Source organism: Porites lutea, chromosome 3 (genome assembly GCF_958299795.1).
Source record: "Porites lutea chromosome 3, jaPorLute2.1, whole genome shotgun sequence".
Taxonomy (NCBI): domain Eukaryota; kingdom Metazoa; phylum Cnidaria; class Anthozoa; order Scleractinia; family Poritidae; genus Porites; species Porites lutea.
Window position 1 is genome coordinate 27,928,011 of NC_133203.1, and position 27,227 is coordinate 27,955,237.

General features: G+C 38.8%; 1 long non-coding RNA gene and 1 pseudogene across 1 annotated transcript; one reads left to right on the forward strand and one right to left on the reverse strand.

Moving 5' to 3' along the window:
* Positions 1 to 3,806: 3,806 nt before the first annotated feature.
* Positions 3,807 to 4,729, reverse strand: LOC140932084 (adenosine receptor A2a-like; annotated as a pseudogene).
* A 21,078-nt stretch (positions 4,730 to 25,807) lies between these two features.
* LOC140930854 (uncharacterized) lies at positions 25,808 to 26,523 on the forward strand. The gene is made up of 2 exons (XR_012164894.1): positions 25,808 to 25,860; positions 25,971 to 26,523. It is a non-coding gene; the product is annotated as an uncharacterized lncRNA (long non-coding RNA).
* Positions 26,524 to 27,227: the final 704 nt, after the last annotated feature.

Consider the following 27,227-nt stretch of genomic DNA (forward strand, 5'->3'; position numbering starts at 1 on the left):
TGATACAGACAAACTGGAGCTACTCGTTTGGCAAGTGGTGGTAATCGCTGGTTACAATTTGCGAGCAATAGAGGGCGTGGTCCATCACGTGACCAACTAATTTGGATTTCTTTTTTCAAGATTTGGTTAAGTTTACTTTACTTTACCATATATCTTGGATGTCTTTAACACTAGTTTTTGGAAAATGTACTAAAAACCCATAAATTACTGAGACCCAGGCCTTAATCTACTTGAGCGCCATTTTGAATGCATTGTAAAGAGATTTCGATGTGACCGAAGACAGATCGACATCAGTGTTATCAATTTTAAGGTGGACCGTGTTCCTCAATTCACAGGACTCATGTAATGAGCACTTTGTTTAACACGTTTTCTCATTCAACATGTACCGCGTCCATAAGACCCGTTAACTTAAGACGGTCAATCGGAGAGAGGTCCCTGTTAACCCTTCTAAAGAAAAGATCGCCTACAGTTAGAAAGCCTTCCTCCGCCAAGAGATGCTTTTCAAAAACCAAATGCTTCTTGATGATAATGCGTTAATTGCTCCAAATTACTTGGTTCGCGACGTCCTCGCATGAAAGAATATTTTGTTTATTTAGCCGAGACTGGGCATCAAGACATTCTTTATAAAGCCGGAAGGTAAATTTGAAGTTTTCTTGTATCGAAATTAAAATGTAGTATGAACTTATCCCCTACCTCAGACAGGAAATAATCCAGGGTTATTTTCCAGGAGCTATGTTTTTCCTCTTCTCCGTTTTTTTTTTTAATACCATTACTCTCTGTGCGCAAATCATTGAATGAATATCTAACATTTTCCAACCACCATCATTAATATCATTTATAAGTGCAGATCGTTTGTTTTTATCATTTCCTTTTCAAATAAAGTGATAAATCAACTTGTTGCTTCCTTTAACCCATTCGCACCTGGAGATTTTGCCGAAAAACGCGTTTTGAAGCTAGTCGAGTGGTTTTCTGGTCACTGTCGTGCTATAAAGGGTTAAAACTTACCACAAACCGGTTTACAGGTCGTACACTTCGCGGCCTTCTGATCCAGATGCAAAATATCAGCTTGCGAAGTTCGGGCATGCGCAGAAAGCAAAATTTCGACAGTTTTCGGGTTTAAAAGCGACACAGCAGTCTTGACTTTTACTTTTCGCTTTCTCTCCTCCCTTCTTTTTTCGCTTTTCTTGCCTCATTTTTTTTTTCTCTTGCTGGGCATTTAGTAGGCTTCAATTTGGTGGGAAGAGTTTTTAGGAAAGCTTTTAGGATCTTAGGATTAGGTGAAAGGAAAGGTAGGTGGGTAATGGAACAAGATTTTCATGGAGATTTTCAGGTCAATGTCTCGTGGTTTTGTGCTTGTTTCTCCGGTGTCCTTGACTGAATTGTGCTCATTCTAGTATGGTTTGAAAGATCTCTTCACTCTGCACAAGTTAGCAAGAAAGTTGTCCTTGACCGTTAAAACTGATGACGTCACAAAGGGTAGAAAGGACCTGGATCCGCACGGGCGGTTACGGGCGGTTCAGGGGCGAATGGGTTAACTTGGTCTTTAGGTAATGCGATCAACGCTGCTTTCCTTAGAAATTTCGGAATGATAAAAGACCTCAAACTTGTCTTGAAGTTTTGTCTTGTCAAACTTGTCTTGAACAATTGATAACTGATGGTCCTCTCCCAAAATGTAACTACAGTTAGTTACTACGCAAATCGCATCCTTCTTATTTCACATAAATTGAAAAGGAAACTCCAATCCGCCTTGTAAGAGTAAAAATACTAAATCTTTATTTCGTTTAACCCTCTAGAATATACAAAAATTGCCAATTACAAATTTTTTTTTAGGCTTTAAAGAATTCAACGTACTATAGTTCCTGTTACTCTATACTGTCATTAATTATTTCTTTAAAAAAAAATCGTGACCTCCAAGATTTTGCAAGGTCTTCGAGATTTTAGGCTCAAGTTAGGTTGTGTACGGAGGGCTGAAAAAGTACTCTTTACCACAACACCTGCCTGCAGTTTACTTCGGAATTATGAAAAAATCATTCTGTCATTTTCTCTTAGGTCAGCTAACATGGTCAGTTTCCCACAAACGAATGATGATCTGACTTCGAGGCTTATAACTGGGGGACGGGCAAAAAATGATGCCTTTAAGTTTACGGTAGCTCTGCAACGAAGTTCCAACTGAAATGTTAAAAATGGCGCTGACAAGAGCGCAGTTAACCACTAAGTTAATAAATAGTAAAATTTAGTAAATTTTAGAAATACCAGGAGCCCATAACCCAGGAGCGCGAAAAAGTGCCCAAAAATATGTCTAAAAATAAACTGGGCCGTAAAAACGCGGTGACAGAGGCCTGGTATGGGAGTTGCTCGCTCTGAGCTATGGGCTCCTGAAAATACTCATAAAGGTAATGTAACCTGTTGCACGGGACGACGATTTTTAGCGCTACACAGCGCAATCTCGTACCTCGAGTATTTGAGACAATGTCGCAACAATGCTGCAACTCTCTGTTGCACTAAATATTGTGATTGCGAGTCGTCTTGTGTAACATCACCTTTAAAAGCAAGAAAAGGGGGCACACGGCCTAACAAGTACCTCACGCATGCGCATTGAAATATCACCCGGGCAGTGGCAGCCATGGACAGCTGTTTTGCTCTTATTAGGGATCAGCATTGTATAGCAGTCAGGCCTTTAAACCAACAAAGCCGTATATCATCAGCCATGGGGTGGTGTACGTGTGTCACTTACTCTGTTTTAAGAACGATCGTCTTATAAAACAATACCTCCTTGGCTTTGGGCGTGGTCAAGTTCCACCAGTGTAAATTGTCATTTTTATTAGCACTGAGCTCTTGGTGCTTCACGATCGAAAACGTTTTCAGACTTTCAACTTGACGTTTGGCTTTTATTTTGCTATCATTGTCATTGTTAACGTAGAAATGACTGGGGTACTTCTTGGCACCATTTTTAGTTCAAAAGTTTGATTCTTTTAAAAAATATGAGCTCGGCTTGGTTAATAGTGAAAAACTTGAAGAAATTACCTTTTTGAGATGAATAGAACCTTACTTACTATTTCCACCAACCAGCTATTACTAAATATCCTTTTTCCTGTCTTTACTTTTTGGCGGAAATGAAAACCCTTGAAATTTAAGGGTAACTCAAACTTATCGAGACAATATTTGCATGGAATATACGTTCTGTACAAGTTCGCCGTTTGTAAATGGGGGACATTAAGAAACGACTAAAAATGTATTAGAATTCTTTGCTTTGGTCAGGAGCCCATCTGCTTTGGTGAAAACGTGTTCCTAGGTATTACTCTAACTTGGAGAGCGAATGGCGAAATTTCCATGGGGAAATAAAAATGGACAAGCAAAATAATCACCAATGAGAAGCCGAAAGTCCTTAAAATGTACTGCGCAGCGGCCAAAACACAATTTTTTGTTCCTTATCTTATTTATGCTATGCAATGTTATTATGTGCGATCTAGTCTCCAACGACATAAAGATTGTCTTTCCCGCCTCGGTTTTATGAGCCCACTACATTAGAAGAAAGTAAATCAATGCGAACAAAGTTAACTGATTCTGGAAAACTTATAAGAACAAATTGAGTTTATGATTAAGATTTTAAATCCTCTTCAGCTTTCAAGGCACAAAGAAACTCCAGTTTTATTGATAATAAAGTGGAAGTGGAGGTAAAAATGATGTAAAATTGAACAAATTCAAGGCAAACTCTTTTGTTCTTTAAGTAAACGTACTATCATGACCGGCATTTTCTTATTATTCATTTACGAAAATCTAAAATAATTATAAAAGATAATAAAATTTCAAGAGTGACCGCTAATTTCGTACTTCTTTGACTGTTTTTTCAGTTTTAATTTACCTACGGCTTCTCTAAAAATCGGCATTCTAAAACTGTATATTACAGGATTAACGAGAGAATTGGCCAGGTGTAATACTGTAGAAGCGTAGATAAGAGGTATTGGGACACATCTATGGCATAAGCTGTGAACAGAAAAAATTACGGTGCTTTGAAGCCAAAAACCAAGAGATACAGCTATCATAATAAACAGAGTCCTCGAAAATTTAGTGCTATGTTTCTCACCATCAGGTCCGTTTTCGCTGTGATTTTTAACCATTGTAGGATCCAGTCGACAAGTGTTAACCTTTCTTCTGACTATCAAATAAGTAACACATATGGTCAGCAAACACGAAGCTAAAATACAGCAATAGACTACTATCCAATGGATAAAATCCACTATTCCATATACAGCGAGCAAAGTGAATGCACCCACAGTTATTCCTGAAAACCACACAAAAATGATACTGTAGATGTAAGCTCGAGTGCTTATCACTCGATGTCGAAATGGGCAAATCAATGCAAACGCTCGTTCCAAGGAAATGAGAACGAGGCAGACGACAGAAGTGGTAGCGAACATTGCTTGAAATGCGGTTGAAACATTCCCGTAGAATTCTTGGCCAAATCGCTGTGGTATTCCGACTGTTCCGATCGCTACTGGTTCTGTAAAGCCGATGAGCAAATCCGCTACAGCCAAGTTAATTAGCAAAAACGAAGTGCGTTTTAGTTTGTTTCGATGAGACCAGAAAAATGTATACAGTGAAGGTGTTGGCAGTTAGAATGAGGAGTGACTCAAATGCGGCAATACTGCATATTACGATAGCTGTAGTGCTAGCCATCTCAGTTAATCATTGTACACGTTATAACTCAATCTTTCGCTAATTTTTTCTCACATTCTCTTGTGTGTTCAGTCTTAATACTTGTCCCAAGCTTTAATGCGGCCAAATGAACAAACACAACCCTCACCTGCAAGCAGGTGTCGGTTATCCTGTTTGCAAGGGCCTCCAAGCAATTTACAATCCAAACCGGTATTATATATCAGAAAGAGAATTACAGCTACCTGCTCAAATTCCACGATATCTTCGAATCTTTTATCATGATATTCACCGGTCTAGCTCGGCCTCTAAAAACACAAAACACGAGATGTCGTTTTGGCTCCGTCATCAACCTGTCATTTGCTTCAAAACAAAAGGTTTTATTAAAAAACTGACTGCTCCTTATAAAAACTGACAACTAGAAATAGGGAAAATTTATGTATCATCACCTGCGCCCCGATACTTATCAAGAATGAGCTAAAAGAGCAAATCCCTGTACCCCATGATAACTATTTGAAATCTATTTAAAGTTTGCGCGCGTGCGAAGGCGGTTACTTTTGCTTGCTTTTTCCGTGACCCGCACACTGTCTACTTTCACGTGAACGCGACATGTTTCGCCACAGTTATAGCAATTAAATTCATTGCGCGTTTTCTACAAATTATGTGACAAGTAACATCGTTTTAAGAAACTATTTATTCTAGAACGTAATAAGTTACCTTTTCAACGATTCCACTTCTAAATGCTATTATTATATGTACTGTGCACGTGTGACTTTTTGATGCTATGCGTGATCTGATTCAAATGAAACCTTAATTTTTAACGGTTCATCCAAAAAATACAAAATTTATTTCAATCTGATAGTACTGTTAAGACTTTACGGTAACTTTGAAAATTTGGAAACTAGGGAGTGAAAAAAAAAGGTGTCATAAGAACGATAATATGTGAATTACTCGGTGTAACGCACGATAGTTCTTCTATCAGGTGAGATATAAACCTTAAAATCTAACTTATAAGCCCCTGCTTATAAACCCCCCCTCGCCCTACCTGCCAAAAATTTATAGGCTCGTCTACCTGTAAACAAAAAAAAATTCGATTATAAGCCCCTCGGATATAAGCCCCTTCGTTTTATGAGTCCTTCTAAAGCCCCTAAAGTTAGGTTAGGATTTATTCTCATTTTTCATTTTCTTATTCCCCGTTCCCCGTTCCTTCTTTTAGAAACATCCCGCCTTACGGTAGTGCGACTCGAGGAGACGGCGAATATTCAGACCATTCAGGCTAACTTCGTAAGGGTTAACGAAAGAAAAAAACTAAGGTGCATCTACTGGCTGAGGTTGACTCGTATAGAAAAAGGCAGCCGGGCCATCAGCACCTCAATTGTTTCTTAATGTAGCTCACAGCTAAAACAAAAATACAGAACTTGGACGTGTGTGGACCCCACTGTACTGTGCAAATCACGTCCTTCTCGTTATTTTCTGGTATGTCGTGCAGGTATGTAGGCAACGGCAATCCTAGAAACAGAGAAATTAAATCTTCGTTGCCTCTTCAAACGGAGGAATTGGTCTGTTTACAAGAAAGGTAAGGTACAGTACTCCTTTGATTGCAACAAAAAAATCAACATAACTAAATAATGAATACAGGAGAAATTGCACAAAAATGGGTAATTACAAAAATTGGGGCTTAGAATGAACGTGTTAAAGTTCCTGTTACTCTGTATTGTCATTATTATTAATTTCTTTTTTACAAAAATCACTACATTTGCCTATAATTTTACAGGTTTGCTGTTATCTGCTGTTAACAAAAAACATTGCTAAGGATCATTAAGATTCTAAAGTAAATTTTACATCACTAATTCAAATGCGAGCGAAGAGCTCTTGTCTTACATTAAATCAACTCTTCACGAAATATCAAGATATTATATGCACGTTATTCACCTCCGATCTGATTTTTTGCTTATACTAAGCACATTCTATCATCTACAGGTATAGCTGCGCAGCCGTTCTTTGTATATGAACTTTGTTTAGTATTATAAACCTCAAACGTTAGTTTTGTAAGAAAGAATACACTTATTGAACTGATTACACATCACATAGAAAATGCAATATAAGAGAGAAAATCAAACTGGGGGAAACAGAAAATTACTTCGTTATTCAATTGCCAGCGAGCTAAGGCGAGACAACACACCAGAGCTATTTTAGAGTGTTTGGTTGTTACATATTTAGCAATTATTGAATGAGGCTGAGTAGGATGTAAAGAATTCTGCAGATCGAGGAGGACGTTATCCACAAGAGATATATTTTGCGTATTTTTGCATTTATCCCGTGCAGTTTTAGTTAGAAATTCAGCTACTTCATCTTCGGATAGCCGTGAACGCCATTTTTTAGTTCACTCGTGAATAATAGCCAGTCGGCCGCGCGTGGAAGCGAGTTTGATCGATGGTCTATTTCCCATGCAGCCTCGTTTCCAATCAAATGTACCATCGATCAACCTCGTTTTCAAAGAAATGTACCATCAAATCGATGGTATATTGCTCGGATCATCCAAATATGGTAAGCACCAGTTGGCCTTTGCGCCAATCAGAAAAGGGCGCATTTTTTTTAAAAGCGGTTGTAGCTCAAAATTAGTCCTTTCAAGCAGGAGTCTGCTGAATTAACTTTACGAGGTATCTTTCCCCAAGAAAACTTGAGTATACCAAATGATCATGGTGTTAATATAGCAGAGCATGGAAATCATACCTCCGAGCTCAAAATGTTTCACCTATTGTAAACAACCTCGGCTAGGCGTGAAAATGGTTGTTTAAGAATGCTAAGCCTTAGGGCGTAGGTAGTCACGACGGTCTCATCCACGATTTTTCTTGTTTTCCCAAGAAACAAAGTCAAGCTTACTGGAAGTGATTCATTATACAAATTAATCTGACCAACATTTAGGTACAGCTGTATATTTTTTAAAAACACATTTAAGTTCACATCCGGCTTCATCCGGATATGAAAGCGGATGTGATCGTCGCAGTTCAATGAACAACCTAAGCGCTTAAGTTTTTCATCTTAGAGCGAGTATTGGGCCCCTGTTTGCACTATGACGAAAAATAGACTTTGGCGTTTGCAAACAATTGGAAAATTTTTTACCGGTAATCACTAATTTTTCGATTTTGCGACTTTGTTTACAGCTGAGACACGCGAAATTTTTCGTATAACCAGAAAGTTAACCTCACTTACAGGAATAATAATTGTTCCTGTTCGCGAAATCGGATGAGCCAACCAAGGGTAGTTGTCAAGGAAAAAAGGATTTTGTCGGCTTAAAAAAAAATCTCTTTAAATGCTTGATTTGCTCAACGGATTTTGATAGACGGGCCATTTTCCAATTCTTTTCTAAGCAAAAATTCCAGCGGATGAATAAAATAATATTGTATCGTTTGAAATTTTAAAGGCTTCTAGAGATTAAAACGTCTTTGGTTTTGTACTTTTTTGCCGGGACGAAACTTAAACAACAGTATTAAGTTTTTTTTTTAACAATTACGAAAGTAATAATTAACAGTGTTAACCTGTGCTTAAACAGATTTCATAAAATATATAGAGATATAATTTTTTTGAAAAGAAAAAGCTTGTTAGTGCTTTAACTCAGTTGTTTTGTATGAAATTCCTCGCAATATTCGTCAAGCCAAAAAGCCGCGTCTTTTAATTTTTGAAGACAACTACCTTTTTATTGCTATTATCAAGATAAAAACACACAGGAATGTGTCCCTCCAAGGTCACCGTAATTGCTTTAAAATAAAGTTTAGGTTCCTCACGCAACAGAATTCTTCGCACAAGTTTTCCATCTACAGTGTATAACTCCACTGTCATGATCCCATCCTCAAAATTGCAACCAGCGATGACAACATGTTCACCTGCAGAGCGAGGTGAAAAGTACATTTTGTTTAAGTTTAATCCGACGCCAGATCTGAATTTTGCAATCTCCTGTCCCTCCATTGTGAATACATGAACACAGAAGTAATCGCTGAAGTTTCCTTTACCGTGCCTTATCAAGATGCGGCCGTCGTAAGTAGCAGTGCAATCAGCTAACATCATCATCATGTCGTCTCCACTCCTGAAAAACTCAAAACTATGATCAAACTCACCATTCTGATTGTACACATGAGCCTTCCATTCTCTCAATATTACTAGTTTGCTGCCGCTAACTATCAGTCTTTCCCCGTATCTCACAGGAAACTTGTACTGTAAGTCAGCAGTTTTGTTTAAAACCTGCACTTCAAATAACGCCAATGTGCATCCTTCATTGTGCAGTCCGATCAGTAAATAGATCTTCTCGCTAACGTCTTCAGTAACGAAATCAGTTATTTCAATCTTTGTCCAGTTAGCATCATCAGTTTGGGGATTAAAACTAAACTGAAACGTACCATTTTTATCGTAAACATGTACGGTTGTCTCCCACATACGTCCAATCAGAAACTGTCCCAGGGTGTTCGTTCGTAGGATATTCCCATAATGACCTAATTTCAGATCAAACGACAACCCTGGTGTAATGCGGTACTGCTCCATGTCAACTTTCTCTGATTTCTCCAACATTTGTAACACTCTTACATCGCGCAGAGGGTCAACTTGATCTTCTCCGATGTCAACATATGGCCACACCAAGACATGTACGTCTTTACCAACCGTTCGCATGGCATCATAGATGGCGCGATTTACCTGACACACAGTGGAAATTATCTGCATCCTTTCATCTTTTCCAAATTGACCTCTGATGTTTAGGAGACCTTTACTGAGCTCCACTTTAAAGCTGTTCTGAACAGCAGGTAACGAATTAAGAATCCCCAGGCAACGTTCACACTCTGGTAATGCACTCATTAAAGCGCTTTTCAAGTCGCCCGTGGTTCTTGTTGTCTCAGTTGCTGACTTTAACATTGCCGCCATAACACGATATCGAATAGCTGTGACTCGATCAAAGGTGCTGAGGGCTTCATTGTTGAAGGCGTGTGTTGTGTATTCAACAGCCAGTCTGAATTTCTCTTGTGCGTCTGAAAGCAGTCTTTTCGTTGTTTCATCCAACTCAGTCAGTTGCATGTTTCTCATTCCAGCGGCGACGGCAATTGTCTTCCCAGGGTCAGTATCTGAAAGCAAAGCTAGTTCGTGAGAGTCCTCTTGTTCATTACTTTCAGATACTTTACCCGCTTCGACACTAACATTAGCACTGCGCATTGCAACGACTGCACCATTTAAATTCTCGAGTCCTGTTCCAAAAAAGTCTACAGCTGCCTTGAGATCCTTTTGTGATAATGCATCTAACTTGCCCTTGATATCGTTCAATTCACTTACAATCAGGCCACGAAGTTTCTGATCAGTTAAGTCGCCGTCTTTCATCTTCTCCGCCGCTACATCTCTTCCTTTTTTCACCATCAAGCCAATTGTACCTTTTAATACTGCTGATATAATTGCAGACATGCTTTTTCCAAATCAAAAATGAATATTTTAAATCAAACTTTCTGTTACTTCTCGTGTTTTCAGCTATTTGTGCCAAACATAGATTGAATTTCAGATCACGAGATCTTACTCATCCGTGAGCCCTTTAACTGCTTCATTTGCGTTGACGTGATAGAATGTGTAGAATGAAGAGAATTGACAAAACGCCAGCAGGTAAGACAGTAAAATGAGTATTTTAAAAACATAGTGGGGTCAAGAGCCAAAAATTTAGTCTTCAGATGTAGAATTTTTATTAGTTATTGTGCCTTTCTCTCTGGGTGTAGGTATTGGTTTGCTTAAAATAAAGGTGAGTTCGTTTACATTTCTAGCTAGTGAATACAGGAATGATTACACTTAACATTGTTACTGTCAATAATTATAGTCGTGTTACAAAAAAAAAAAATAGAAAGTGACAGGTGACTCAGATAAACTGTTATTTTTTAATGATTTTGATCACTTTATTCTGTGGATTAGTGAAAGGAGTTTTGGGAAGGAATATAGTTTATAAAATCAACACAAAAAATTGCTTTTTGGAGCGTCACTATGAATAAAAGAAAAGTAGTTCTGCTGCTAGGTGCAGTAATCAAATAAATTCTTAAAATCTAAACTATATCTTGGCCGTTTTTAATCCGATAGAGTTTAAACTCAGCATAGTCTTTGTGATCCGCAAAAGGAAGTATCGTTTCGTGTATAAATCACTGATAAATACGTCGAGTAAGGATTATTATCAGTGATTATTCCATTCTCCGGCATTAGTCAGTGTGAACGTTTGTGACCGCAATAACCAAATATCAACAACAATAAAGCGCAAGTTACGTAATGTGAGGGTCCACAATAGGGGTTCTCAAATCCCGCTTTCCCGCCTTTTTTTCTTCTCAATCCCTCCATCCCGCCTCTTTTTACGCCCGGATCCCGATCCCGCCTCATTTTTTTACTAGATTTTAGCAGGATGGGCTCCTGATTTTAGACATTTTTTGCTTGATCATTGAAATAGGCGTTATGACTTACCTTCTAACAATTGTCAGTTTTGATGGTCCAAGTTCTCAACATCACAATTAGCAACCATTACTTTATTTTGTGTTTTGCTTAATTATTTTTTCGTCCTCGCATCGGTACATGTTTACCTCGATACTTTAAGTCCAGTATTTTTGGAATTAGATAGATTGATGTTATCTGTCTGTCTTACGAAGATTCGACTGCTTTGCTGCCAGTTTCCATCAGACGATGAAGCCAATTCTGTCAATTGTTTACATGGAATTTAGGACAAAGCCTTTTTAAACCGCTCGTTTGGAAACGTTACATAGACGACATCTTCTCGCTCTGGACTACAAACAGAGACAGGAAACAACATTCCTGGACACCTACATCTACAAAGGGGAAAGATTCTAAAGAGACGCAATCCTTGATGCGCGTACTCATTTCAAACCAACTGAGAAATTTCAGTATACCCATTTTGGTTCCTGTCACCGGCAAGGAGTTAAAAAAGGCTTCATTAAAGGGGAAGCCCTCCGACTCCACAGAACAAACTCTTCCTAAATAATGTTTGAAGAGAAAATTACTAATTTCAAAGCGCATCTGCTACAGAGGGGTTACCCAGAGGATCTTATTAACACAACCCTCTCAGAGGTGAACTTCAAAGACAGGAAACTAGCCCTTCAACAGAAACCAAAGACAAACCAACGAATCTTGCCTTTTGTCACACAATACCAACCATCAGTGCCTAACCTAAAGCAAATTCTCATGAAAAACTGGCATTTAATAGAACAACAACCATTACTGAGCGAAATCTATAAAAAAAACCGCTCCTAGTATCTTATAAAAGAGAGCGGTCGCTCAAAGACATACTCGTGAGAGCCAAACTATAAAAAGGCTATTTTAAACACGCGCTGGGGAGTCGTGTAGGCCTGTCAACCCCATTTTACACTAAATTTTTCTTTCCGAAGAAACGCATTACCACTGGCACCTTTCTCGTAATATAAAGCCACACAATTTATATATGATGTCTACCACACTGTCCACCTCTATCAGCTCTGGTGTGGCCATACTGTGGCCAGACTTACTTTAATAGCAAACGCTCAGTCCAAAGGATACGTAAAGGATCGTCCAGGTCCGACAGGTCCGTCCAGGCAAAAGCAGAAAAGGTCAAATCCATCAACAAAACAGGAATGAGTGCAGGATCTTAACAAACGTCACTTCAAACCTCAGTGATTTGATACCTCTTTCCGAGTGACGAAAACGACCAAAATAGTAAAACCGGAAAAGACGAATAACACACAAAAGTGATAATTTGACAGGCTTCACTTCCTTTGACACTCATAGCTTGACTACAAAGGCGGTATACACACTAAGAACCTTTTTTTTTTTCAGTCAACGCTAATGAATTTTTAGTCAAGACAAAACTAAATTCCCGTATCCCGCTATTTTTTCCTTACGATTCCCGAATCCCATCCCCATAAAAATAGGAAATCCCGCTCCCGCTGGTTGTTAAAATTCCCGCATCCCGCTTCTGTTTTCAGCTCATATCCCGAATATCACCACGAAAAATAGACAAATCCCGCATCCTGCCAAACCTATTGTGGACCCTCTAATGTGAAAAGCAGGACTCATGAATTGTGAGAGTAATGTATGCATTGCCTGCGGTGACTCCCAGAGGAGTGACGAGGGGGATGCTCTGTTCTTCTCGCTTAGGGTAGAAATTGCAGATTTTGGGGCAGTTGGGGCATGGTCCACTGATTGTCTACTTTTGAGGTCCAATATTAAGCCTAAATCGCGATCACAGTGCTCTTTTTTAGGAGTTTTATTGGAGTTTTTCGACGAACATCCCTGCCCTTAACATTCGAGAGTCATTTCCACTCTCTTGGAAGACAGGTTGGGGCATCCACTTTCCCGATGTATAATTATACTTTCGTTTTAGATATTTTGTACGGAGGTCAACATACAAAAACATCGATCAGCGTAATTGTCTGAGTCACAGCATGGAATGGGGTACGTAAAGTCACAGTATTACGGGACTAGCGGGTCGCGGGTAAAGTATGATTTATAAGTAATTTCATTAAGAAAGACTGTTGCTGGTAAAGTGAGTTGTTATGGGTGAGGCAAGGCTTTTTAGTGATTTAATGACACACCAAGTACAGCATTTAAACAAGTAGGTTTCAAACCTATCTGAAGCCTCATGAATGTGATAGAAAACTGGAATGTATCTCGATTGTTTTCCCCGCAAACTGAAAGCGACCACCGACTCAGTAGACTACAAGCAGTCTCTCTTTTTTCTTATTCCGTGGAGTGAAATACGCGAGACACGCAAATGACCACGCGAGTGACGCTCACGCGAGTGTGCACTCCCCTCACCAAAACTGAAGGAAGAGAGAGACTGCTCGCAGTCTATTCACTCAGCTGAAAGGGTCCTGATTGGATAAAACTAGTCACGAGTCTCTCTCTCCTTCGCAGTGGCCGCCTCTTTTTGTCTTAAGAAGGCTGGGGAGAGGGAACTGAAAATGAAAGCGCTATTTTAAGTTGTATCCAGCGGGGGTCTCTGAGGAGGAGAGAGGTCACGAGGTACAAAATCGGAGGATACATGATAAAACAAATACTATTCTGTTCGGTTTGGGAAGAAAAGTATTCCTTGAGCTTTCATCTCGCTGATAAAAAAAAAACACTGTGCTACCTGAAGTCAAAGACAATTTGTAGCGACTATTTTAAATGGATAGTAAATGGAAAAACAACTGTCGTTTTTCTGAAATAAAATAATATGTTTTTGCCAAGTTAAAAAGTTAAAATCTACTGCAAAAACCACGCACGATCAACTTTGCTTAACGTCAGATATAAAAAAAAAGGTCATGCATGATCGCGGGTTAATTTTGACACCGATATTTTATATGATAGTTAAAAGGACAAGTCAAGGGACTGACCAAGCAGAGTAGCCTGTGAACAGGCCTTAAAAAGACTTTCGTTATAAAATGTTCACTAGATAGATGTAAAAACAATGATTGGAAGTTACATACAGTCGAACCTCTCCACAATGGCCACCTTTGGGACAGAAAAAAGTGACCGTTGTGGAGAGGTGGCTGTTATGGGGGGGGGGGGGGGGTAGGGTTGTAATATGACAATCTTCACCTCAGGTAAAATATAAAACATGTTTCTTCGGCTAAGTTAACGTTCATGCTTACATGGTAATCCATGGTAATCCATCAAGGTAATCCAACCATGTAATGTATGGAGATAAAATACACAAAAAGCTTGAATGATGTCTTGAATCGAGGCTAACGTAACGCGTGACGAAACAAGCAAGGTTACTTCGCAACATTCAGTATCGATCGAAGAAAATTTATGCTTACTTCAACAGTATAAATGAAACAAAACCAAGAAACGATTGCCAGGATTGATCATAAACGTGCCACACTGATCAATTCAGTGACCATTCTTGACTTTTTCATCCGTCGCAGAAAAAAAACTGGCCGTTATGGAGAGGTTGTTTTGGCAGTTGTGGACATGCGTTAGTGGCCGTTGCGGTTGTAGAGAGGTAGCCGTTATGGAGAGATTTAAATAAGAGCAAATGTATGGACTGTTCGCCGGGACAAAATAAATTGGTCGTTGTGGAGAGGTGACCGTTAGTGGAGGTTCGAGGTGAGTCGAGGTTCTTCCCTTTTTGTTTTGGGTGACGAGCCCTTTCCCCGAAAAAAAAAAACGCCTGATCGCACTTTATATGTCATACTATTGCGTGTTATGGTGTTTAAAAAAAATTTGGGCAAAAACAAAAGACAAAATAAGGGAGATTTACAATTGTCCTATTTACAATTCGCAGTGTTGGCCATTGCAAGTGGTTAAATTCTGTAGTTGCAACTACAGAATCACTCCTAAGACCAATCTGTTTTACGCACAGCCACAAAATCATACATGAATAACTGCTGGGAAACAAGGGTGACACGGCATTGATCGCTTGAATGAAAAGTCACTCTCTCAGTATCTTCTTCAAAAGATAGCTTGATAAGTCAGTTTGGGGGTTTTTCCGTAATCAAGAGACAGTGAGCTTGATCTCTGTTGCTCAAACTTATCTTGAAGTTAAAACCGATTTATAATTGATGGTCCTCTCCTAAAAGGTATCCACAATTAGTTAGTATGCAAATCTAATCCTTTTAATTTCAGATAAAAAGGAAACGCCAATCCTTGTAACAGTAAAAGTACTAAATCTTTATTTCGTTTAAGTCACAGGAATGACTAACATCAATTTTCTCCAAACATCATCAATACACAATCGAGAAAAAAGTTTGTTGCAATAACTAAAATAATCACCAAGGGAGAAAACTTGGATCTTTTGTCAAATTCTCTCCACTTATTCTTTAGTCATATGTGCAACGACCAGTCTGGAAAATCTGTATTAGGACAGCGGGGCTTAATGAGTTAACAGTATTAACCTACTGTAGATATGTCTGAAGAGATTTTATAAATACATAGAGGTATCAATTATTGAAAAGAAAAAGCTGGTCAGTGCTGTAGCTCGATCAGGAGTTGTTTTGAATGAAATTCCTGACAATAGTGTTGAGCTAAAAAGCCGCTTCTTTTAGGTGTTAATAGAGGACTATCTTGTCAAGGTCACCTCTCCTACCTGCAAAACCCACAGCAATGTGTCCCTCCATGGTCACCGTAATTCCTCTAAAATAAAGTCCACGTTCATCACGAAGCAGAATTCTTCGCACAAGTTTTCCATCCACAGTGTATATCTCCACTGTTATGAGCCTATCATGACGGTTGTGACCAGCGATGACAACATGTTCACCTGCAGAGCGAGGTGAAAAGCGCATGGAGGCTAAATCTAATCCGACGCCAGATTTAAATTTTGCAATCTCCTGTCCCTCCATTGTGAATACATGGACACAGTGGTAATCGCTGAAATCTTCTCTTTGGTGCATTATCAAGATGCGACCATCGTGAGTAGCAGTGCAATCATCTAAATACTTGTCGCCTCCACTCTTGAAAAACTCAAAACTACGAACAAACTCACCATTCTGGTTGTATACATCAGCCTCACTGGATCCCAATATTAGTAGATTTCTGCCACTAACTATAAGTCTCTCCATGCGCGCGTATCTCGCAGGAAACTTGTACTCAAGGTCAGCGGTCTTGTTAAAAACCTGCACTTCGCCCTCCCATTCTTTAGCTCCAGGCCTCTTCAGTTTGACCTGTAGATAGATCTTCTCGCTTACGTCTTCAGTGACGAGATTAGCAATTTCAATCTCTGTTTTAGCATCATCAGTTGGGGAATTAAAACTAAACTGAAACGTACCATTCTTATCATAAACATGCACGGTTTTCCCACAGGTTTTTGCAATCAGAAACTGTCCCAGGGTGTTCGTAGCCATAGTCCAGAACAAAAGCTTGCATCCCACACCAAACGACCACCCCACTGTAATGCAGTAATGCTCCATATTAACTCTCCTCAAAAGTTGTAATACTCTTACATCCCGCAGAGGGTCAACATTATCTTCTCCGATGTCAACATATGGCCACTTCAAGACATGTACGTCCTTAGCTTTACCAGCCGTTTGCATGGCATCGTAGATAGTGCGATTTACTTGACATACAGTGGAAATTATCTGCATCCGTTCTTCTTTACCAAACCGACCTCTGATGTTTAGGGGACTTTTATTGAGCTCGACTCTAAAGCTGTTCTGAACAGGAGGTAAAGAATTGAGCTTCCTCAGACACTGTTCGCAGTCTGGTAATGCTCTTATTAAAGTGCTCTTTAAGTCACCTGTGGTCCTCGCTGTTTCAGTGGCTGACTCTAACATTGACGACATTACACGATATCGAATGGCAGTGATTCGGTCAAACGTGCTGAGGGATTCATTGTTGCAGGCGTGTGTTGTGTATTCAACAGCTAATCTGAATTTCTCTTTTGCCTTAGAAAGCAGACTTTTCGTTGTTTCATCCAACTCAGTTAGTTGCATGCTTCTTATTCCATCTGCGACGACTATTGTCTTTTCAGGGTCAGTGTCCGAGGGCAAAGTTATTTCTTTCAGGTCCTCTTCTTCATTTCTTTCAGATACCTTTGTTGCTCCCAAACTAACATTAGCACTGTGCATTGTATCGAATGCCCTGTAAAGACATTCGAGTCCTGTTTCAAAGAAGTCTACAGCTGCCTTAAGATCCTTTTGTGATAATGCATCCAACTTGTTGTGGATCTCTTTCAAATCACGCACGATCAAGCTGCGAAACTTCTGATCAGCCACGTCACCTTCTTTCATCCTCTCCGCTGCTACATCTCTTCCTTTATCCACAATCAAGCCGATGGTGGCTTTAAATATAGCTGATATAATTGCAGACATGCTTTTATCAAAATCGATCTGGATATTCTTAACTCTAGTTCTTTTACTGGCCTGTGTTTAACCAGTTCGTGTACGATATTAGAACACTTTCGATATATTAATAAAATGAATAAACATGTATATTAATCTTCTTTGTTTATGCCCTCTAACTGAATCGAAAGCGGCCGTGCATGATATTAAGAATGTGCGGAATGAAGAGAATTATCCGAACGCCGGCGGGTAAAAGAGTAAATGAACATTGAAACAATAAATCTTTTTTGAGGGTAGTCAAGAGCCAAAAATTTAGACGTCAAGTGTAGAAAATAAAAGTTTTACGAATAGTTGTAGATCAACTGTTTTGATCGCTTTCTGGATGAAGCCGATAAACAGATCCGCTAACACGAAGTGCGTTTTAGTTTGTTTCGATGAGACCAGAAAATGCTAAAACAGTGAAGGTGTTGGCAGTTAGAATGAGGAGTGATTCGAATGCGGAAATACTGCATATTACAATAGCTGTAGTGCTAGCTATAGCACACAATTCCCTTTGTGAGTCATTTTACACTTGCATGTTATATCTCAATCTTTCGCTGAAACTAAAGAGCCGAAACTTTAGTCGTCAGGTGTAGAAAAAAGAAATTTTAGGCCCATAGTTCTAGAAGAATTTATATTGTAAAAAAATATTCAACTTGCCACAATAATAAAGATGATTTTAAAATCACTCGAAAGAAATATTGCTAGAAGGTCTAGTATTTTAGGGTAGATTTCCACTGTCGCGTGCTAATTTTAACGCGCGGTCTGCCAGACCGGGCTACCCGCCTTGGCGGGTCACCCCACCAATCATGTAAACGTGATCAAATTAAAATGAGAGAATATATGGACTGGCGGGTTACCCCACCCAAGCGGGTTACCACACCTACCTGGGGTCTCCCACCTCCATGTAAACAGGCTCTTACTCGGCGTAAATGAAGTAGAGACAAGCTATGAACTGTTTCGCTTAAACGTGAAGTTGAGCGAGGTTCAACTTTTACTTTTACGCGCAATCTTTCATACATTAATTTTCTATTTTTTATTACCGGGGGGGGGGGGGGGGGTACTCAACAAATTTTTATACGGGGAGGCTCCGCCCCGAGGTCCAACACCTTACCCTTTTATATACTATTTTTTACGACAAAGGAACCCCTTTCGTATGCCTTCTATTGACAAATTGTACCCCTTTCACATACCTTGTTTAGTACTTTGCATCCCTTTGCATCCCTTTTAAATGCTCGGTCTCTAGCTATAATGGGAATAAATCGCAAAAACGGAACGTTTTCACGCCTTTATAAAGCCATAAAATTCATCTGTTAGCCCTTTTAGGCTCTTTCGTAGACCCAATTAAAAATGACCGATTTCCCAACCTTTTCATATACTTCAACGAGTGAAATCCCTACCCTTTCATATACCTGAGCCTGATAAAGGTACCCCTTTCGAGCGGAGCCTCCCCGTATAAGCCATTATAGGGAGTACCCCCCCCCCCTAGAATTTTACGCACGTACGCACGTCTAAGTTGCGCGTCAGTGGAAAAATATACCGTAAGGGCGCGTAATTTTTACGTGCGTACGTGCGTAAAATTTACGTTAGTAAATAAGATAGAGGCAATGCATGAAAGGTCGCTCGGAAGCGTAACTCAACGTGCTTAAAATTTACGTCCGTTAACGTGCGCAGAGAGCCAAAAACGCGTCAGTGGAAATCAACGTAACCTTAAGAAGCGTAGATAAAATATGATGCTTGGAAGCCAAAAGACACAGCTATCATAATAAACAGAGTCCTGAAAGTTTAGTGCTTTGTTCTGCTCTAGTATACGTACAACCTTTCTTTGGACAACTAAAATAAGTAACGCATGTAGTAAGGTACACTGAAACTCATAAGGTGTTGAAACGTGTAACTCTCATATGTTTGCTTTCTCTGATGCTCGTGATTATTCATTTTCGAAAGTACCATATTTGGAACGAGAAGAAAAGATAACTGACCAATCAAAGCGTGAGCCATGAAAATTTTGGTCGGCCGAAACTACTTTTTTGTAAATTTATGCATAATTATTCCCATACACGCCTTAGTGACGGTGAATCACAGAAGCCCCTTTTCCGATTTTTCCTCAGGAGAGAGGGATCTGTACACAGCCGGGCTACGGCGTTTACGTTCTTGAATCGCACTTACAGGTGTATAACAGTACACAACAGGGGTTTATCTAATTTTTTTGTCGCTTTTGTCATCTAAATGCCTTTATGTCTATTTTTGCACTTTAAATTTTTAAAAAGTGTTAAAACACCATTTTTAAAATTCATTATCGAAGGCATGCAGTTTCAATATCATGTTTAGAATTTAATCCATGCAGTTTTCTCTATAACCCAGGCTATAATCACCTAATGTATGTACCGTAATTATGCTAAAAATGTTATGCATAGCCGGAATATTTTTAAATTCTTGATGTTATCATTTGCAGTTCATGGTGTTTCTTAAATATAATAGACTCTGTGTATTACATCTGTAAATAATATTTTCTTTTAATCCAATACAAAGGGTAATCCCAAATTAATGTCATTAAAGAATGCAAACAAGTGAAGATTATTAAATAGTGAAACTCAAATTAATGTCGGGTTACATTTTGCTCGATCCAGAATTCTATGGCGATATCATTTCATTCCTAAAATTAATTGGGGATCATTTCATGGACGAACTTAAGAGAAATGGGGATCATTTCGAGGTAGGTATCATTTTGAGGTAGAATTGGGGATCATTTAAGGGTTGGGGGTCATTTCGGGGTCGGGATCATTTTGGGGGCTTTACAGTACTCTTTACCACAACACATGCTTGCAGTTTGTTTTAATTTGGAACGATTAGGAAATCATCCTCTCATTTTCTCTTAGTTCAGCTTACAGTTCAGGCCTCTGTTGTCCAAAGGCTGGATAGCGCTATCCACCGGATAAATCTCTATCCAGTGGATAGTGCAATTAGTTTCCCCAATTATTCGCTGGGTAGTGATTTATCCGGTAGATAGTACTATTCAACGTCTGAGCAACAGGAGCTAGCAGAATTTGCCATTCCGTAAACCTTGAAACGTCTCACGCTATCCAGGAGTAAGCCATTAAGGTCGTAACTAACAAACCTTCCATAGAGCTGATTGGTCGATTTTCTCTTATTCTCCTCAACTACATACTATATCTTCTGGACGATTGATTCCACTCAGGGCTTATAAACGGAAGTACGTTTCTGTTTACAGGTACTCTCTCCTCGCAGAGGCCCTCGCTGGGTATCCCAATGAAAATAGCAATAATCGAAAAATAGAAAGCGCGCGGAGCACGATGGGAGGAGGGAAAAGGCGGGAGTCTCTCTTCTATCTGTCCACTTGCCATCGTGCCCCGCGCGCTACAAAGAGGCCTCTGCAGAGGAGAGGGTTACAGGTAGATGCGCCTATCACTGGGGGACGGGCTTATAAGCGGACGTTTACGGTTACTCTGCAACGGAGTTCCAAGCAGATGTTGAAAATGGTGGTGACAAGGGCGCAGTTAACGTCCAAAACGTTTAGCACATTTTAGAAGAGCATAGTATAAGATAATAATAGATTATCTTAAGAGCAAGTAAAGAGGGCACACAGCCTGGCTTGTACCTAATGCATCCGCACAAACATATCATTGGGCAGTGGCAGCCACGGAAAGCTATGTTGTTCTTATTAGTGATCAGTGAGCATGGTAATGGTCAGGCCTATAAAATAAAAGAACAAAGCCGTACGGGTTGGAGAACGTGTGCCACTTACTCAAAGCCTCCTTGGCTTTGGGCGTGGTCAAGTTTCACCAGTGTCAATTGACATATTTATGAGCACTGAGCTCTTGGTACTTCACGATCAAAGAGTTTTTCAGACTTTCAACTTGACGTTTTGGTTTTATTTCGTCATCATTATCACTATTAACGTAGAAATGACTGGGGTACTTCTTGGCAATATTTTTAGTACAAGTATATTTAAAAAAAAGAAAAAATGAGCTCGGCTTGGTTACTATCAAAAACTTGAAGAAACTACCCTTTTGAGATGAATAGAGCCTTACTTAGTTTTTACACCAACCAGCTAATTATTAATATCCTTTCTCCTGTTTATACTGCTTGACGAAAATGAAAACCCTTGAAATCAAAGGATAACCCGAGACAGGTGACATTATAAGGGACAGACCATTATTTTTTTGACAGGGAGTGTTGGAAAATTTTGACATGCAAACATTTTTTTTTACCTGCATACAATTTATTTCAGTGTTTACTGCCTCTGCAAACAATTTATTTCAAAATTTTCCACCCCCTCCTCCAGTCAAAAAATTAATGGTTCGTCCCTATTAAAGTGGAACTGATCAATATTGGGATATGACGTACGTTTTATACCAGTTCGCAATTGTAATTGGGAGACATTAAGAAACATCATTTTTCGAAAGACTACTGGAAAGTTTTAGAGAGCGAATGGCGAAATTTCCATGGGGAAATAAAAAAGTCAAGCACTGATAAATCACCAAAGCGTAGCCCAACGTCCCAATGAACTGCCAAAACACAATTTTTTGTGCCTTATCTTATTTATGTTATGCAATGTTATTATGTGCCCTCTAGTCTCCAACGAAATAAAGATCGTCGTTGGCACCTCACTTTTATGAGCTCACTACGTTGGAAGAAAGTAAGTCAATGCGAACAAAATTAACTGATTCTAAAATCTTATAAGAACATGAGTTTATGATTAAGATTTTTTTAAAATCCTGTTTAGATTTCAAGGCTCAAAGAAACTCCAGTTTTATTGACAGTAAAGCTTAAAGGAAGTAAAACAAGTGAAAAATTGAACGAAATAAAGGCAACTCTTTTGTTCTTTAAGATAACAATCATGGCCGGCATTTTCTTATTACTCATTTTGGAAAATCTAAAATAATTATAAAATATAATATTTCAAGACTAGCAGTTAATTTTGTATTCCTTTGACTGTTTATTTAACATCAAGTTACCTACTGCTTCTCATAAAGTCGATATTCTAAACCTGTATGACAGGATTGACGAGAGAGTTGGCCAGGCGTAATACTGTAGAAGCGTAGATAAGAGGTATTGGGACACATCTATGGCATAAAAGCTGTGAACAGAAAAAATTGCGGTGCTTGGAAGCCACTGACTGGCCAAGAGATACAGCTATCATAATAGACATAGTCCTGGAAAATTTAGTGCTACGATGTTTCTCATCATTAGCTCTGTTTTTGCTGTGATTTTTCACCATTGCAGGATCCAGTCGACAAGTATTAACCTTTCTTCTGACTATCAACTAAGTAACACCAAGAGCCATAATAGGACAGAGAGGGACACTCAGGGCGTTGGCCGGGATATCTTAATCCCAAAAAAGTTATTTTTAGAACTATGCGGACCATGCGAAAACAGTTTCCGGTAAACTGGTTGACTTCCGGAAGACTCGCTTTCACGATTTCAGGGCGCCAAAGCGAGGCGGCGTCAACAAATAAAAAAAAATGGCGGCACAAGTGGAGGGTTGATGTGAAGTTGATAAATTGGCCTTCTTCAACAAAGAACCTACCATAAAAACTGCTTAAAACTTCTACACAAATGGGTTCTTTACAAGCAACGGTAGAAATCGGTAAAAGCGACCGCGTGACCATCGTTTTTGTTTGAACAGCTGGAAAGAGGACAAGAAGCATTGCGGCCCGGATAAGCGTTGAAGACAAAATGCACGGGTCCTACAAAGACGACCGTACAAGCAACCATGTGGACGTATTTTCTATTGAAAGAGGAAGGAAAAGAACGTATAAAGTTTTCCAGTATTTTTGTCACGGACGTGACCGGGAATCTTGTGGAACACACCTTTTCCTGCTTGAGTGATATTTTGTTCCGCACTTCACATTGGACAATTAGCAATTCTTTATTGAACACGAGGTTAATAGAAGCGGAGGTTAATGTTCCTAAATCAGTAAAGAAACCAAAAAGCTCAATTTGATTGACAGATCAAATCATGCGTGGAAATCGGTAAACAATAGGTCTCATCTTCACAGAATTTTCAAACATTGCAAATCAAATCGGAAACAATAGCCTATATGGGTTATATGGAATCGCCAGAAGTTTAAATTGTACTTTCAAGCCTAAGAAGAAAAGTAGAGCTTTGTTTTCATCTGTCGACTCGCCAAGTTAGAGGAAAAAGGTTTTTTGTGCAGCTAATTTGTGCTGTTCTTTGTAAGTGCAGACAATGGTGGCCCGGTTGCTTAAGAGGTAAGGAGCCGTTTCTCTGTAGTTTTCTCTGTCCTTTTTTAATTGAAATCTATAGCTTTCGTTAACATTTACTTTCATTTTTTTTTCTCATAAGTCAGTTGAATTTGATTTCGGGGGAAAATTCGTCTTTAAAGGAAATGTTGAGTTCACCCACCCCTTCTACTCGATTAAACTGTAATTGTCAACATTCCATCGAGCAAAAAATATTGAGACTTTGAGGTATTTTCATACCTTCAAAAGAGTAGACCCAAGGATTTTGCCGAATTCTGAAAGGTTCTTACTCTAAAAAAATTAGCAAAACAACGAGCTCACGAATTATTTACTCGCGAGGTTAAAACACTATAACTGAGTGTGTATCCTGAAACCGATTTTTGCTTGTAAAAACTTTATTTGTGTAAGGTTATTTGTGTTTTTCATGTTGCAAACGGTGTTGAAATAAATACGACAGTATGATAATCTCATCTGGAGTTTGTTTTACCAAGCCTCATATTTTCCTCAAACACCTGTACGACCCTGTAATAATTAACCTTTACAGATCCTGCACCACAATGTATAGGTAAGATTTCCATACAACCCCAAACATTTGTTATGTGTGTTAAATAATATAAGCTTGCTGCATGCATAATAAATGTAGGGGTTTGGATGCACAGGACCTTTTGATGTTGTGTTTGCCACTTATTGATCCAGCAAGTTTTGTCTACTTTAGTAAGCACTCATGGTGTTAGGTGTCGGCTGCTGAATGTAGTCTTTTCTTTTTTTCTCTATAGAAAGCACTCAAAAGTGTTAAGAATATAAACTACTGCAATAAGTTCAAGCTGTGCATAGCTTCTTGTTTATAATTATGTCTTATTTCTTGTACCTCCCCTCCTCCGTGAAAGCCTAATTAACTCATTTTCTACATTGTATGGTATGCAGACCCCATATTAAGCAGACACCCTGTATTCAGCAGTCGAATAGCTCAAAATGTGGCAAAACGTTTCTTTCCACAATTTAAGAAAAACAAACCAGTATTTAGTGGATATCTCTAATAAGCAGAAAGCAGCAAAGTTTGTGTGGATGTCCCCCTAATTCTAAAAGTTTTACAGGTTTTTTATTTATTTATAACAACCTTGTATGCATAAAAATAGGTGGTAAAAAGAAGGATGAATGAGGATGCAAAGAGAGAAGAACTGTGTCCTTATGCCAAGCTGGCTCCCTCCCTGAAGATATAATATAAAATACAACATGTAAAGGTTTTATAAAACTGGTACATCATTTTTATGTTGTGTGTCTTTTAGACTGTGAGCAGTCTCTCTTCCGCTTGAAAATCTGTAGGCGAGAGTATTTGAGCAGTGAAGTTGCGTGAGTTGTGAGGGTGAAAATTCGAATACGCTGCTCAAATACTCTCGCTTACACATTTCCAAGCAAAAGAGAGACTGCTTGCAGTCTATATGTCTGCAAACTTGTGTCTGCAAACTTTTCTGTTGTTTTCTGACAGGTTGAATTGAAGGAACAATAATACTAGCAATCATGAATTCTCTTTTAAGATCTTTGCATGACCTTGCCACGGAATTGATACTGGGGAAAATAATGTACAAGTTTGACAAACAATGCAAGTTCTATATTTTGGGGCAAGGGAGCACTTTTTTATTTGTTTATTATTTTTTATACTTCTGTTAAACTATGTGGCTGCCAATACATTTGGGATTTGAAATTTGAGGAATACTGGGAAGAGTGTGACCATCTGAGTGACACACACATTATTGTGAAAGGTTTGAACCCTGGAGTCATTTCAAAAGTATGTTGAGTTTGATCGTCCGGGTGAACATAGTCACTGTCAACAACAACAGTCCTATTTAGGACTACGTTCACCTGGATGATCAAACTCAACCAACATATGTTATTGTACACACTACATTAATATTAATTTGTCTCCTTCTAGATGCTTTTACATTTTTTAAAGACATAAACTTTATGTAATTTAATTCTATATCTTCTTTGGAATAAGAAAACCGAACTAGTGAGAAAAAGGCCTCACTTGGACACTAGGATTACTGTGACGTAACTCCTTCAAGTTGCGCGCGAAAGTTCACGGTGGTTGCCAGTTAACATTTGAAGAAATTGCGCGTGATATGAAATGACGTAAGCCATCGAGTGAAGAAAACAAAGTGCAGTCATCCTACCAGTTGTTTTTATTCAAGCTGCGGTGAGTTAGACGCATTTGAAACTTTATTTCTAATTCGTTTTGGAAAGAAAACTGTTGGTACCTTGCTGAGGCATCGCCTGCAATTGTTATGATCTCTTATATTTGCACAGACATTATCATATCGAAAGCAGATTTTTGAAATATGGTCAGGAAACGAGCAGCTGCCTTTCAAGTTTTAAACAACCAAGAAAGTTGGAAGTTCAGGACTTGTACGGTAAAAATAACTATTTTTAAACATAGATTGATGGCAGTCAACTCAAGCACGTAGGGCCAGCTGTGGTACCACAGTTTGAAACGTGCGGAAAGAGAGTCCAAAAACAAGATTTCATCCACGGTTAACTGTATTTTTTTCTGCTTTATTAACGCGCGTGTTCGGGTTATTTAGTTGAAGTTTTCTCCGGGCCAAGTTGGCTTCACCCTTTCGGCGCTGACTCTCTTTCCAGGTCTGTTCACTGTGCCCCTGATGAGAATGACAGACCTTCTGAGCGGACTAAAATTTTTTAAAATAACATCAGTCTATGTTCCCGTCTATATTAGTGAGCTCTCTAGAACTTAATAACAGTGTAACATAGCTATTTATCTTTTTAGTTCTCGTACCATAGCTAAATGAGTATTTACCACTTACTTAATGCTATGCATTTTTATTAAAAAATAACTAACGTATTTGTGGTTATTTTTCCCGCAGCTATATGTAGTTTACGCTCAATGAACTGATGTGTAGTCATTGAACTACTGGTGTGGTTACTGATCTGTTGTGTACTTATTGAACTGCTGTGTCGTTATTGAACTAACAAAAAGGAAAACTAAGATTGGGGTGTCATGGTGGATGCCTTAAAAGCAAAAGATCACACAAACTTGCTCTGCCTGCAGACTCAGCTTTAAGAGTATCAGAAATGCAACATTAATATCAATAAAGTCAGTGTTTAAACATGTTGAAATGCAAAAAGGTGCTCACTTTACTATTGTCTGTATTATACTTCTGATTGGTTTACGCAGCAAAATTCAAGAAAAATTTGCAAAGCAGCATGTATATGAATCCTTATGACAAAATCTTATGAGTCTGAATAAAACAGATATCCCATGCATGTCTGGAACATAAAATTAATGTAAAGTTTTCTTCAGTTGGCTATAATGTTTGCAGCTCTAATGATTGGTTGAAACCTTTTAACACAAAGAAAATACCCCTTAAAATGGGTATGGATACATTTATTTTTGAAAACATTGTTTTTTCTGAAAATACGGTTAGAAACTTTTCAAACATACTGAGCTATTCATCTGCTTAACATAGGATGTAACTTTTAATATGGGGTCTGCTTAAATATACAGGTTTTGCCATACACTATTATAAGTTTGTATTTTTTTCTGTG